This window comes from Plectropomus leopardus, chromosome 23 (assembly GCF_008729295.1).
Source record: "Plectropomus leopardus isolate mb chromosome 23, YSFRI_Pleo_2.0, whole genome shotgun sequence".
Taxonomy (NCBI): domain Eukaryota; kingdom Metazoa; phylum Chordata; class Actinopteri; order Perciformes; family Serranidae; genus Plectropomus; species Plectropomus leopardus.
In genome coordinates, this window is record NC_056485.1 from 19,702,520 (window position 1) to 19,718,257 (window position 15,738).

At 38.4% G+C, this 15,738-nt stretch overlaps 1 long non-coding RNA gene across 1 annotated transcript in view; it reads right to left on the bottom strand.

The window, feature by feature from the left end:
• The window catches only part of LOC121961985, a 110,203-nt gene that overhangs the window by 55,468 nt on the left and 38,997 nt on the right, over positions 1–15,738 (bottom strand). Inside the window, exon 2 of the long non-coding RNA XR_006107104.1 lies at positions 11,622–11,694. This is a non-coding gene — a long non-coding RNA (uncharacterized LOC121961985). The remainder of the gene's footprint in view (positions 1–11,621; positions 11,695–15,738) is intronic.

The window sequence follows — 15,738 nt, forward strand, 5'->3', positions numbered from 1 at the left end:
TAGGATTTTAAAACATTTCTTGGATTTTAGTAGATTTTTTAGGATTTTAGGACATTTGTACGATTTTAGGACATTTCTAGGATTTCTGGACATTTCTAGGGTTTTAGGACATTGATAGGATTCTGGGATGTCTCAGGGATTTTAGGACTTTTTTGGATTTTAGAACATTTCTAGGATTTTATGTAATTACTAGGATTTTAGGATGTTTTTAGGGTTTCAGGACATCAATAGGATTTTGTAGGACATTTCTAGGATTTTAAGAGGTATCAAGCATTTTAGGACGATTCTAGGATTGTTGTTTGGAGCTTTTTTAGGATTTTAGGACATTTTTGGAGCTCAGCTATCGCTGGCGCAGAGGCAAACAAAAGTAATGTGTTGCAGCAGACGTTTTGATGGCGACGGGCTGTCACTATGAATGAATGGGTGGGAAACCCTGGTAAAGATTTTTATAGGCACAGATAAATGATGTCGCTCTGCACGGCAGCGACAAACTGAGGAAAGACAATACGAGAAAACCGAAAAGAGAGGAAGAATCGGGGAATAAAACAAGCAAAGAAAGAGGACAAAAAGAAGGAATCGGAGGACGAACGGTGAAGAGTCGGAGGAATCAAGGAAGAGTTCATGCGGATAAAGAGGAAAAAAGTAGACCAAGGGAAAGTCATGGCAGTAAAACACAAAAAATGATGAAGATTATCATGATCAGTGGTAAAAAGAAAGAAGAGAAAAATAACACAAAGGTGACAAACAGGTGGCAGAAGAGCTAAATATGACGACGATACAAGTGAAAAAAAGACGAAAACTACCAGCAGAAGAGAGAAGAAACAAATGCACATCATGGAGAAACTTAAAAAACAAATATTATAAACTGATATGTAGAAACAGATAGAAAAGACATGTCACATAATAATAAGACGGATACGGACAATGACATATGAGACAATCTATAATCTATAAAATCTAAATAAATATACAGAGAACTGAGAACAGGACATGAAGAGAGTTCGATCAAGAATGAAAGAAACAGTTTTTTTCTGAAAACTCCCCCTCTGTTTCAAACAGATCCCAAATGGCGACAGCAGCTCAGCTATCTGAGCTTCGAGCCAGCGATCAAATCGAATTATCTAACGTTTCAACCATTCGGCTTCTTGGGCTTCGTCGCAGCTAATATTGATGTATCGTGTTCCGGGATTTAACCTGATTCCAAAACCACAGCGGCCGACTCGGTGATCCCTCAGGTGTCAGCGAGGACTAATACCTGGAATCAAACGCACATCTGTAACTCGCAGACGCTTTGTTCTGACGGGTTTTATCCGCGGAGCCGAGCGCAGAGCGATGACCGGAGGGAGATATGGGATTACCGTCAGCCACCGCACAGATCCATCTCCCGGTTTGATGGCTGCACCAAGAATGTATTACACATTATTGATACTCAACTGTGCTGTTCTTCAATTTGTGAATTACTCGCAGCAGCAAAAGTTTTTTTAGCCCCCTAAAAAAAATTAAAATCAGTTCAGTGCATGCTATATTTAGAATATTCGCACCACTTGCTGTCATATTTTAATGGCTTGGGGGGCAAATTACTTTTTAAAATAATTTTGGCAGTTTTTAATGAAAACATTTTTGGCATTTTTCTAAATTATTTTTGTGATTTTTAAGGAACACATTTTGGCTTTTTTTTATTTAAAAGAAAACATTTGGGCAATTTTTAAAAAGTTTCTGTGATTTTTTTTTCCTTTAAAAAAACATTTGTTTTTTTTATTTTTTGGGATTTTTTACAGAAAATATTTTTGGGTGTTTCGTTGGATTTTCACATTTCAGACAAACACATCATGTGTTACTATATACAGGTTGGTAAAACCAAGACTCCAAATTCCAAGACTTTTCCAGGTTTTCATGACCATTACAAACCCTGTTACAAGCTTAGTAGTCAACATGTCAAAAGGCTTCAAGGACAAAACTGTTCAAAAAATACACCCGGATAAAAATAGCTCGTCTTTTTTGTGGTGTTACTGCACATTCAGACGGCGACTCTCCTGCACTCCTGCAGCTCTCTGCGCTGCATCAGGGTTAAAGTGTCTGCACCGTATTTCAGGATAAAAACCATAACGTGTTCAGAGTTCAGTGTGGGTCTGACGCTGATTAATACCTGGAATAAAAGCAGAGATCTGGCTCTTTTTAACAGCAGGCCACCTATGATGTTTCATGAAGAAAGAGCCAGCTGGTGCAGAGAGGAGGAGATCACAATCAGAAATCAGATGTAGAATCTTGATTTCTTATCTCTACCAATAATTATTTCCAAGGTCTTGTCTTTTGCAAGAAAATCAAAGTGGCTGCTTCATTTTGGGACATTATTTTGGCCCAAAGGCCAAGAGGTTTGTTTCTCCTTCCCTCATATAGGACTCTCTGGACTCTGAAACAGCTAATACGCTTGTATTATATTCCAGGATATAGACTGATCCAAAAACCACAGCGGCTGGCTGAGGATTCCCTCTGGCTTGTCTCTCTTTTTTCTTTTGTTTTTTTTTTGTCTGTTCATCTTTGGTTCCAATGAAGACAAAGTGCACGAAAAACGTCTGATTGCAGGTCAGAGTAAGAAAGTGAAAGAAATCACCACCAGACCCCAAACATGTGATGTTGAAACTGCGTCTGTGGGGGATAAAAATCACAAAATTGTTGGTTGAAACAGTGGCTGGATGCGGTAGTCTGACGACAAGAATAGTTTTCTGCCCTCAACGTAAATCTGTCTGGGCTTCGTCACAGCCAGTATCACCGTATTCTATTCCAGGACATAGCCTCATCCAAAACCACAGCAGCTGGCTGAGGATTCCCTCTGGCCTCAGGCATGGCTAATACCTGGAATGAGACACGGATCAGTTACTCTCTCTGTCTCAGCACATCTCTTGTGGGACATTGAAGGCCGATACTGATGTTTTTGGCTCCGCGCCGCCAATGGGCGATATGTAATACGGTATCTTTGAATTTAAACTTCCACTTCGACGCTTTTGGTGCCAAAATTGGCCACAAAATTAGTACTCAATGGAAAAACATCTGAAACTGGTGAGGAGAAAAATATGATCTAACAATATCAAAATATGTTCTTGCATACTTTAGTGGGACCTCATCAGAAACCATTTTCGTACTGAAACTGTCTGAAGTGTCTGAACTTGTAAAATAAGTTAATACATCAACTCCAAGGCAAGGCTGAGTATTTAAAACCTTTAAGGGTTTGAAATAAAAAAAATAAGCCCGTAGTAAATAATATTCAAACATCTCCAGTCAAACAGCACAGACATTTGATGCTTTGTGTTTCCAGATCTAGAAAAAAAGCTTTTTTATGGTTCACTTTTGCAAAACAACATTAGCCCCATGTGTATTTCTTGCACTTTAGTACATTTCTAGGATTTTTTAAGGGTTTTAGGACATTCCTGCGATTTAAGGACATTTCTAAGATGATGTTTGTAGAATTTGACGGTAGAAGGTAGATATATCAGTCATTTTTCAAACAAATGTTTGTGATGTTCATTTCAGGACATTTCTGGAATTTTAGGATGTTTTTAGGGTACTGTAGGACGTATCTACAACTTAAGGATGTTTCTTCAATTTTAAGACCTTTTCACGATTTGAGGATGTTTCTGCGATTTCAAGACATTTCTAGAATTGTATGATTTCTTTTTAGGATTTTAGGACATTTCTACGATTTTAGAATGTGTCTTCAGTTTTAGGATGTTTCTATAATTTTAGGACATTTTAGGATTTTAGGAGGGTTAAGGATTTTAGAACGTTTCTAAGATTTTAGGACATTTTTAGAATTTTAGGATGTTTCTACGATACTCGGACCTTTGTACAATTTGAGGTTTTTAGGATTTAAAAACATTTCTAGGATTTTAGGATGTTTCTTCATTTGAGGATGTTTATAGGAATTTAGGACTTTTCTGACATTTCTAGGACATTTATGGGGATTTCAGGACATTTGTAGGTTTTTAGGACGTTAGGATGTTTTTAGGAATTAGAAAATGGTTGGGAGGCCAGATTTGGCCCGCGGGCCTTAGGTTGAGTATCACTGATGTACTGTTTCTCACTCCAAACAATAAAACCCGTGAATCAGATTAAAGGTCAACATGGGAATAAGGTGCCTGGAAATGATAGAGATTAAATATCAAATATCTAATACAGATAATGTGTCTCTCATGCTTCCACACACTTTTTCTTTCTCTTCGTCTCATAAGGACAAAGTGCAACCCACACTTTGTCCTTTGTTATCACACACGCACATGTGTTTTTTATCTGTTGTCCTGGTTGTGTGAGTGTGTATCAGAGGCTGAGATCTCTGTTCACTCTCTGCATGACCCTCTGAACAGAAGCAGGCTCACATACAGACGCAGTGTTTGTATGTTCACATACAGACTACATACACAGACACGGCATGACATGTCACAATACCGCCTTTACAGCCACAAATGCAGCAAAAGCCTGTTATGCTCATATTACTTTCAGTTAATGTAATCCATTATTCTAAAAAAATATGTTACAATAACATCTTTTGAGTCTATAAAATGTTTTGATACATTTGAATACATTTAGATAAGAAGCTGTTATATCTTGAAATCACTATGTTGAGGATTTGTCTTACTTTGGCGCCATCCCCCTCCCCTCCACAGTAACGAGGATCACGTGGATCACATACACTACTGCTTTGTTTGTCATAGAAAAAAAACTCATTACCTATAAAAATAACGATAATCACAAAGATTTTAACACTTTTTGGGCGCTATTTCAACTATCTATGGGGTACGACCAGCCGGAAGTCGCCAAATACGCCGTTGTTGCAGTGTTTTTTGCATAAATTATGATGCCAAAAGCCACCTTTTGTGTCCGCATTACACGTCGCTGGACGTCGTCAGCTGAGAGTGCGGCCGTACAGAACTGTTTGCGGTGTTGTTTTACGACACCACTGGGCCGGACAGCACCTGCCATCGTTTTAGGTGCATGTTAGATAACATGGTTGCTGTACAGGTCTCCTGCTTTGGTTATTTCTCAGACGTGGTCGTTAGTTATTGTCATTATTTTTCCTGTTATGCTGTTTTGCATTTTTCACTAGTTGCAGTTTGGTTTGCTATTTAATCTTTTTCATCCGTTTTACTGATTTTATTGCTGTTTATTGCTTTTGACAGCCATTGCTGGTAATTATTTGTTTTATTGACTTTATTGCTATCATATGTTTTATATTCATTTAGCCCACTGAATGTGAATTCGGGGCACTGCTGTAAAAAACTTAATGTTAAGTCAGTTTTCCCTGAATAAACAATGATTAGACATATTGGATTAAACACACAATAGATGCATTTCAATGATGCATCTTTTTAATCTTTTTTTGTTATAGTCATTTACTAAATACTAAATGTAATGCAACTGCTTTGTGCCATAATAAGACTGCAAATCATTTGTAAATATCCGCAATGGTCTTCTTAAATTTTAATATATTGTTTAAATCATTAAGCTAATGTAAAACAAATAAACATATTAGTACATACAGTACACATACAGTATATATTAGTATCACTGTGGATATACAAACTTGCAAAACACACCTGCAGAGCAAACACCTGAGTGATAAATACAGGCTGTTTGGGGAGAGGAAGTGGTGATGCCAAGATTGTATCGCCACGGTAACAGTAACACGGCTGATAGCATCTCTGCGCATCATGAGGGTGAAAACAGTGTGTGAGGCCTGTTTGAAGATCGCAGTGTGTGTGAAGATGTGAGAGGTCACAGAGCTGCTTTTGTTATTTGTTTGGACACACACACACACACACACACACACACACACACTCATGTCCACCGCCAGCATTACACATATACACACACTTAATTGCTCACATACATGCACAGGCAACACACACACGTACGTGCGCTCTGAACATGGTTATATGGAGAGTAAACAGCGGTGAGAGAAGAAACACAGAAGCAGCTGAAGGAAGGAGGGGAGCGAGGGAGTGAAACAGAGGACAAGAGGATAAAAAAGAGATGAAAACAGGGAAGAAAGAGTTCAGGATGGATTAAATACAGACAACAGAAAAAGACAGAGAAAGAGGGATCGAGAAGGGAAGGAAGAGAAAGAGGAAAAAGGACAGAAATGGGAAGAAAAAGGAGAGGAAGAAGCAGAAACAATGAATGGATGGTTGGAGTGAAAAAAGGAAACAGTAAATGCCGTGTAACATTTATAGTTCAGCACTTTTCAGGGTCACTGACCCCCAACACACACACACACACACACACACACACACACACACACACACACACACACACACACACACACACACACACACACACACACACAATCCTTCATATTCTCTCAATCCATCTTTCTCTCCCTGTTTCCTCTCCGTCTATATGATATGCATGCACGCACACGAACACACACACACACACACACACACACACACACACACGCACACACACACACACACACACACACACACACATTCAGAAGCCACCCAGGTCGGCCTGTTGTAAAGTAAAAGTCAACAGACGGAGAAAGAGATCTTTCCATTTAAAAATTTATGGACGATTCTTGGCCACATATATCACTGTACACGTGTGTGTGTGTGTGTGTTTGTGTGTGTGTCTGAGAGAGACGAGAAAGTTGAGGATGGTGAAAGTGTATCAAGGATTCATCATGTAGTTGTAGAACAAAAGTCAGGTCCCCACAACGTTAAACGTTTATTTCAGGGAAACACTTTCAGTAAATGAGATTAAAAAAAGTTATTAAAATGGGGAAAAATCAGTCCTGGTTGACATGGCAACAACTGTAATTACTGGTGATGCGGTTTAACATCGGCACATACAACAGCTGTTCAAGTGCCATTTGTTAATAAACAGTAAAAAGCGTCAAAAGATTACGATTTGTTTGTTTATTTAATGATATTTTTTACCTCCGCCAACAAAAATAGTTCCGGACCTGCTGGAACTGAGTTCTGTTGCCTAGCAACACAAACATTTTCCTGCACACCAGCTTGCTACTGTGGGTCTATACGGGACTATATGTACGTCCTGAACATTTCTCGATGTATTTCCATTAATTGTGGCAGCAGTGAATGAATCACCTGTGTGATGTGACAGAGCGTCGCTCCAGTATATCAGCACCTCGCCTCGCGACCAATGAAATAGATTATTCGGGACTAACTGTTGTATAAACTGGATTAAAGTAAGCGTTTATCTGTCAGTTAAAGTTTGCCTCTGTTTTCTTTACTTCCACTCACCAGTTTGTTCTGTTCTTTTCTCCTCTCTTTCTGGGTTGCCGTCAGTTACATATTTGGGTGGTTTTCTTAACCTTTCGCCTCTGTGACACACTCCGCCATGACGGCCGCAAAATACACACACACTCCGACACACCTCAACCCCGTTTATACAGCTGCTTGAAATGTGTGTGTGCTGCTGACACTGCTCTTGCTATATAAAATGAAATGGGGAGGGGGGTTAAAAGAACAACTATTTCTTTGTCAAAGATCTTAATCTTACAATGGTGGAGTTAGAAAGAGAGCGAGATGGGTGAGTCAAAACTTCATTTCACTCATCAATCAGATTTGCAGGGCGAGGGGAAAGTGTGTGTACATGAAACCAACTTCTTCTTTCCAAATGACTGATTCACCCGCCCAAAATCTCCCCTCTATGACTCCCTCCGTTACCCAAAGTTGAACTCTACAGCTGGTGAATCCATTGGAATCAATCAGTTTATCTGCAAACTTTCACTGTTTGAAATGCTGGCGTCACAAGGTCTTTACCCACGCTTTTTCTGTATAAAATTTGGTTTCGAAATTATATGTTTCTTCGTGGCTCATGGTGGTGAAAGGAACGAATTGTCTGTCTTCATCAACGGTTATCAGTCCGCTGCACCTTCTAGTTCTTCTTAAGGACGATATCAGTCCTTTAAATTAGGTGTTTATTGTTTGGCAGCAACCTCTAGTGGCCGTAGTAATCATGACACGAGCGAAGAAGGGAGTCAGTCGATGTAATTTTAGTATAAAAAACAAGGAAGTCAGCATAGAGAGTAGTTTGGGGATTTTAGTGTGTCAAACAAAGGTCTTTCACCCAGGAGACTGACGTTTGTGTCCTGAGTAAAACTAAATGTAAAGGCTGACTTATTTTAACATATGTACGTAAATTTGTCACGTTGTGCAACAAAAAATAATTTTAATTCCAAACCATTATCTTTTTTTCTAAATGTAGTTTTTGCACCTAAACCTACTGAAACTGACAGTGAATCCTACCAAAAGTGCTCCTCATTAAAACTGAGCTCAGTCGGCAGAAGAACATTTTTGCATTGTACACATCTGAAAACCAAGAAAACATCGCATTTGCACATTGCATTTGTATCATGTCAACATTTCTTAACATTTCTTTTGTGTTTGAGTGGCCTGTCACAGTCTTACAAGCGGCTTTATAAGCAAAAAACATGGGTGCATTTTCGTAACCTGTCACTGTTTTTCCAGCAGCTTTTTTGGCACTAAACATAGGTGTATTTACTTAGTAGTTGCTATTTTGCAAGCAGATTTTTAGGCACTAAACATTGGTGCATTTTAGTGACCTGTCACTGTTTTTCCAGAGTTTTTCAGCTGCTAAACGTGTGCATTTTAATTAGTAGTTACTATTTTGCAAGAAGATTTTTAGGTAATAAACATGGTTGCTTGTCAGTGAACTGTCGCTCTTTTAGAAGCTGCTTTTTTGGTACTAAACATGGGCATATTTTAGCAAACGGTTCCTGTTTTACAAGCCACTTTTTCGGCACTAAACATGGCTGCATTTTATGGACTGGTCACTGTTTTACAAGCATCTTTTCAGCACTAAATATTGGGGCATTTTAGTGACCAGTCACAGTTTTTCCAGACCCTTTTTAGGCACTAAATGTAGGTGCATTTTTTGCAACTGGTCGCTGCCATTTTACAGTCATCTTTTTAGAGAACAATTCTTTTTTAGCGACCTTTTCCTGTTATTCAAGCTGCTTTTTAGGCACCAATCATGGTTGTTTTTTAGCGACGCGTTGCTCCTTTTCAAACAAGGACAGTGCAACAAAAAGTTTTTGTATTTTACTGATCCATTGCTGCATTTTTCTGCCAGGATAGTGTCACGAAAAGCATTTGTTTTATACAGAGACATTGCTACTTTTCCAGGCAGGATCATGCCGCCCCAAAACCAGGTATTTTAAGACAAAACAAGATCTTTTCCTAACCATAACTAAATGGTTTTCGTTCCTAAACCTAACCACACATTAACCGCGGCATTGTTGAATCATAAAGCTTCTGAATGATAAAGTACAGATGTAACATATGTATATGCATATATGGTTTGCGGAAATGTACAGTGCCAACACTTTTTCTGACTATTGGGTTTGATAACAGCAATTTCGCTTGTAATGGTGTCCTGGACCTGCTTGTAGGTGTATCAGGCCCCTTCTAACCCAAATCTATGAGGCAGATAATCACTGATAATGCCCGTTCGATCGAATGATAACAATAGAAATGGGCGTCTGAGACCACAGTGTCCATTCAAACTTTAGTTAACTTTTCAGCGTGGGTCTGCCTCTGCCATACAAATGATGTCGTTCTCTGGCTATGCAGCGGTTTCTCCCTCAAATATACAGTTTGGACGCACCACACACACTCACACACACACACACACGTCCAGAATGAGTCCTGACCATAGTCATTGTGTGTCCTAACCGACGGCAGCCCTGACCCTGAATCAGGAATGTGGTGGTTTAGACTGTGTCCATCCTGTATATGCTTGTGTTTGTGAATTTCTGGTTTGTGTGTGATATATGTGGATCTGCCGTGGTAATGTGTCAGTGCATGACATCATTGTGTGTAATGACAGGAAGCTGGCTGCTCTGCGTGGGAATCAGATCTGCTCCACTCCCGTGGGAAGGGGAGGAAGCTACTGGATCAAAAAATCCGTCTACTACTCTGTCAGTCCTAATCCTCTGAAATGATTATTTTGTATTCAGTGCAGGGCAACATTAATATTTAGTGTTCTAGGAATTTCACATGAACTGTCGAGGGACTTTAAACCACTAATCTCAAAAATAAAATGTAAAAAAATCAGCTGACAGAAGGACAATAAACTTACCTAATATAAAACTATACGTTTAGGGATTGATTGGCTGTTTTAGTGTCAGTTTAAGTTTTATGGATTTTTAAATGCATACATAACATTGCTTTAAGGAGCCAATTGGGTTTTTTTTTTGGAAACTAGATAATTGCCCCCTAAGACGGATGCAAGTTGCCAATGGACTTGACCTTTAACCACCAAAATCTAATCAGTTTATCAGTGAGTCCAAGAAATGTTGGTGCAAAATTTGAAAAAAATCCTGCAATGTGTTCTTGAGATACAAAAAGGAGACAGATTGGATCACAGTGACCTTGACCTTTGACTTATGACCACCAAAAGCTGATCATCTGAGCCTTAAGTCCAAGGAACTGTTAGTACCAAGTTTGAAAAAAAAGGTCCCTCAAGGTGTCCTGAGTATTTGCATTCATAAAAATGAAAAGGATGCAAGTTTACAGTGACCTTGACCTCTGACCACCATAATCATACTACTTACTGTCAAGTCCAAGTGAACGTTTGTGCAAAATTTAAAATATATCACTCAAGGTGTTCTTGAGATATCGCACTCACAAGAATGAAATAAACAAGGTCATAGTAACCTTGACCATGCACCTTTGGCCACCAAAATCTAAGCAATTCATTGTTCGGTCTTGTTCTTGAGGTGTATTGATAAGAATGAGACAAACAAGGTCGCACTAACCTTGAGCTTTGACCAACAAAATCTCATCAGTTCATTGCGGGGTCTAAGTGAACGTTTGTGCCAAATTTTTAAAAATTCCCTCGAGATGTTCTTGAAATATCACATTCACAAGAATTACACAAACTACGTCACAGTAATCTTTACCTTCGACCTATGACCACCAAAATCTAATCAACTCATCCTTTAGTCTAAGTGGACATTTATGCCAAATTTGCAGTATTTTTTCTCCAAAACCTTGAGATAACACATTCACGAGAATGGGACAGACAACCTCAAAACATGATGCCTCCAGCCATGTCTATAGGCATAAAAGTAAGGCAGAGCAAATATCGCTGAAATAAAAATGATAAATATGATTGTTAATGCAGTATTTAAGCAGTAAAAAGGTATGATTCACTACGGTCATAACTCATATCGCAGCTCCTTTGACTGTTTGTTATACTCCTCCTTCCAGCCAAAGTTCGTACACTAACAAAGAGCAGTTACTTTTGTACAGCGAGGCGAGGACAGAATGGGCCGACGCTTGCTTATCCTGGACGGGCTTCAGTACCGACGGTCTGACGATGAGTGACAGCGGGTAATACACCAGGAAGGGAGGGGACGGTGAATCAGAGAAGGTTTGGCCATGCTTATTATTCTATGTGTGTGTGTCAGCCACCAGCACATACCAGTGGTGCAATGAGTGTGTAAGCCCAGTACGTCTGATGGTTGCCTCTGTAACCATGCGGGAACACTTCCACCTTCGCCCTGCTCCTCTGGTTTAGTTTTTAGAGGGAGCAAATCAAAGTCACAACCATAGCAAGATGAAAATGTTTCTGACCTTTGAAAGAGCTTCTCGGGGGTTGAGGGCCAGACAGGCAACATCTTTGTCCTGTCAGGTTCATGGACGATGCCTGGAGAAAAAAAAGAAAAAGAAAAAGATGTACAAATTTTAATTAAAAAAGGGTACAACAGCAGTGGCATTATTAGGCCTGAATGTCCCAGGATTTAGTCCTGAATGAGAAACAGCCCCAGATCAGGCCTAAGGGACTGCTCTTTATTAATCAGAAGAGGGGGGTTGCTCTTTGATTTAAAAAAAAAAATTTTTTTTGAGCCTCCCCAAAGCTACAAATACTTTTTGTCCCACATGATGGGCTCAAGGTGTTCAAGGATTGCTGCAGTTTCTGGCTATAATAAAAAATGTAATTTTGGTATTTTCATTGTGATGGGTCCACATGTTGGAAGGCATGTTTTCTTTAAAAAAAAAAAAAAAAATTCTGTAAAACTTTTTTTAATGAAAAAAGCCCCAATTTTTCCAATTCATTTTTAAAATTAACCCCCAAAAAACTAAAGAAAAAAACATCATCAAACATTTTAAAGGGAAAATAATAATAATAATAAATACGTTTAAAGTTTTAAAAAAATCACCATAAAACTTTGAAGGAAAACATATCACAAATCGTTTTAAAAAGAAGACAATGCCAAAAAGTAAAAAAAAAGAAAAAACAAAGAAAAACAAAATGCAAAAATGGTTTTCATGAAAAAAAATCCACAGTGCCACAAGTTTTAAAAAGAAATGAAAGGAAAAAAATATATAAAAGAAAAACAATATCACCATTTTTTCCCCCAAAGAAAACATTACTTCTGAAGGCATTTCCAGCATCCTCTAATTATCCTTTTAAAACCTTTTTTTTTTTTTTTTTTTTCAAAAACTGCACATTTATCTTTAAGAGAAACAGATGCTGAGCTCTGTAACTTCAATGCAATGCTAATGCTAATACACGAGAGAAACAAGCTCATAATACAATCATAATAATGTTCCAGAAATAACTCTCAGGGAACATTAGCAACATCATTATAGAGATCTTTGATGTGCCACGCAAACATTTTCTATGTCCAAACATTCACCGTTTTTCAAAGTTAATTAGAGTGTGTAGTTTAAACAAATGAATCGGGTACTTTTTTATACAGTAAATTACTTTGAAAGAGAGCTTTTGTTTTTGTCATAAGGTTGTTTTTTTATTCATTGTGGGCGACACACTGAACTGCCAGCTGACTGGCAGATAGAAGGTTTATGTCTCTGTTTTTGACCGCTCTTACACATTCCTCACTGACTCAAGAACCCACAAAGTCACCACATCAGTGTTTTTGTCTTGACTACGTGACACACTGACCCTCCGCGCCAATGCCCTCCAACGCTACGACCACAGAAGGCTTCCTCTCCAACCTGTTTTGGAAAAATCTGTCAATTTCGTCATGTTCCCTGTCAGGAAATAACACGTCATGTTGACAGACGGAATACCAGAAACTGAAAAATTCAAGAATTGTGTGATTTAACGGGTCTGCTGAGGACAGTTGGAACCGCCGCGTGTTATTTTTCCGAGACGGATTTCCATGAATGTCGCTAATGATGTCTGTGGTCTGTCTGGGCTGATGGGCTGATGGGCTGATGGTCAGAGGTCGAGGAGAGACGGAGGAATAGATGGAGGTGAAATTAGGTAACAGCAAGGAAGAGGGATGGAAAGAAAGTAGAGAGGAACAGAGGACGAGGGCATAAACAGGAAAATGAGACGACAAAAATAAAGAGGTCAGCACCAAAAAAGAGGAAAACATTAGAGATGATCACGGAAAAAAGAAGTGAAGGAAGGAATAAATGGAGAGATTGGAGGAGGAATCAATGTGAAAAAAGTGATGTTTTCACCATCGGTCAAAGTCTGCATTTGTGCCAAATTTGAAGAAATTCCCTCAAGGCACTCTTGAGTTATTACTTTCACCATAATAAGACAAATCCAAGGTCACAGTGACCTTTAAACCAAAATCATTGTTGAATCCAAATGGACATTTGTGCTAAATTAAAAAAAAAAATCCTCAAGGCACTAAATTTGAAGTTAATATCCTTACTTCATCACTATATTCCTATAAGACATTTGTGGGAATTTTTGTCATAATTACAGTTCAAATTCTTGATCTTGACCTTTGACATTCGATCACCATATTTTAATAAGTTCAAGTGGATGTTTGTGCCAAATTTCAAGAAATCCCCTCGTGGTATTCTTGAGATATCATGTTTACAAGAATGAGATGAATGAAAGGTTACAGGGACCTTTGACAATCTAAATCTAATCAGTTTAGCATTGAGTCCAAGTGATGTTTGTGCCAAATTTGAAATGCAAAAAAAAGTTTTGAGACAAAATGAAAAGGAAAAAAAAAATTCCCCCCCAAAGCAGGTAAAATATTGACTTTTTTGGGAAAAATCACCAAAAACATTAAAAGAAAAAAAGTTTTAAAGAATCAGCAAGGATTTTTACAGAAAATAAAATTGCATATCAGCTTCATAGAAAAAAAAAAACCTAAAGTTTCTTGAAAATCCCGAAAAAATTTAAAGGAAAAAAAAAATCACTATCTTAAAAAAAAAAGAAAAAGTTTTGCGAAAAAGTGGACATTTGTGTCAGAACCGAAGGGCATTATTGAGACCTAATGAAAACTACCGACCAAAGCTTTCGTAATGGTTGCAAAATAATGTCTCTCATTGTAGACAGAGCAGAGTAAAATTAAAAAGAAGAAAAGATGGGGTGAGTCAGAGAAAAACGAGATGACGAGATGGCGTGATAGGTGAAGGAGTGCGAGGACTGAAGGAGGGATGTGGGGTTCACTCACTCCACGTCCAAATCACAGCCGCAGACACATGACTTCAGCCAAAACCCGACGGCATCAGAAGTGCTGTTCTGTAGTTCATAACAACTGCTTCTATCATTACTAATAATCTGTAACCGCAAACTGGAATATGTTTTTCTGCCTCTTTACCAACCTGACAATTGCTTACACTCCGCACAGACCAATAAAAACCAGAAAACTAGCTTGCACTTATTAAACGAGCCCACGCACTGCAGTGGCCCAGCAATATGATTATGCACTTTAACAACCTGACAAATGAATAATGTTCCATACAGGCTAATAAAAGATACTGCTCTCTCAGAAAAGGGGCACTCAATAACCAATAATAAATGTCAACAACTGTAATGAACATCACCACACAGTCTGCAGAGCCGAGGAGTTTCCATTTTGCACTTTTAAAAAGCAAGTAAACCATTTTTTTGTTATTTGAACATAGCAAGACAATGATTAAATTATTAGATTACACTGTGCAAGGGTTTAAGCAAGTTTCAAGGACTCGAGGATGCAGACACTCTGACTCCAAATTTAATATGAAACTGTCTGATTAAAGGAGCTGTACAATATTTGCAGAATGCAAAAATACAAAATTTCCTGTAATCTGCATTGCTTGTGCTCATTACCTCTGTTAATTCACTTAAAAAACTAAACGTTTTTATGGCTCCATGCCGGCAATAGCCGACCCTGGAGACGGTATGGTTTCATTCGTTGGTCCGTCCCCGTCTTTACGTACGTCAACCCCATTCTCGTGAACGCAATATCTCAAGAACACCTACATATACACATAAAGGCATACATATATGTATGCATACTTATATATACATATCTGCCAATGCACACACGCGCACAAAATAACTAGTAATTAGAATAAATAATAACAATTAGTAAGTGAAACAGAGCAGTAAAATACAATAAATGTAACCTGTTAGTGTAACTTGACTCGTGCGTGGCGGCAAACAACCATGTGGCGTTAATTTGAGCTACATTTGTTCTACTTAGCCTTAAAGTGTTTTTCTTCTAACAATTCCTACATTTTGTATTTGGTTATTTAGCTGACCACCAATACACCTACGATACGTCTTTAGGGCTCCTTTGAATTTTCTTTGTTATCTCTGGTTTTCGAGGCTATCTGAACACTTTTTGGGAACACGATTGTTGATCAGGACCAGATTATTGCTCAAATTAAAGAAAAAAAAAATCTCAATTGCATTTTTCATCTGTTTTTGTGTTTTTAATTAACAAAAGGTTCCTGCAAGATGTTGAAAAGATGTAAAACGGAGTCACGT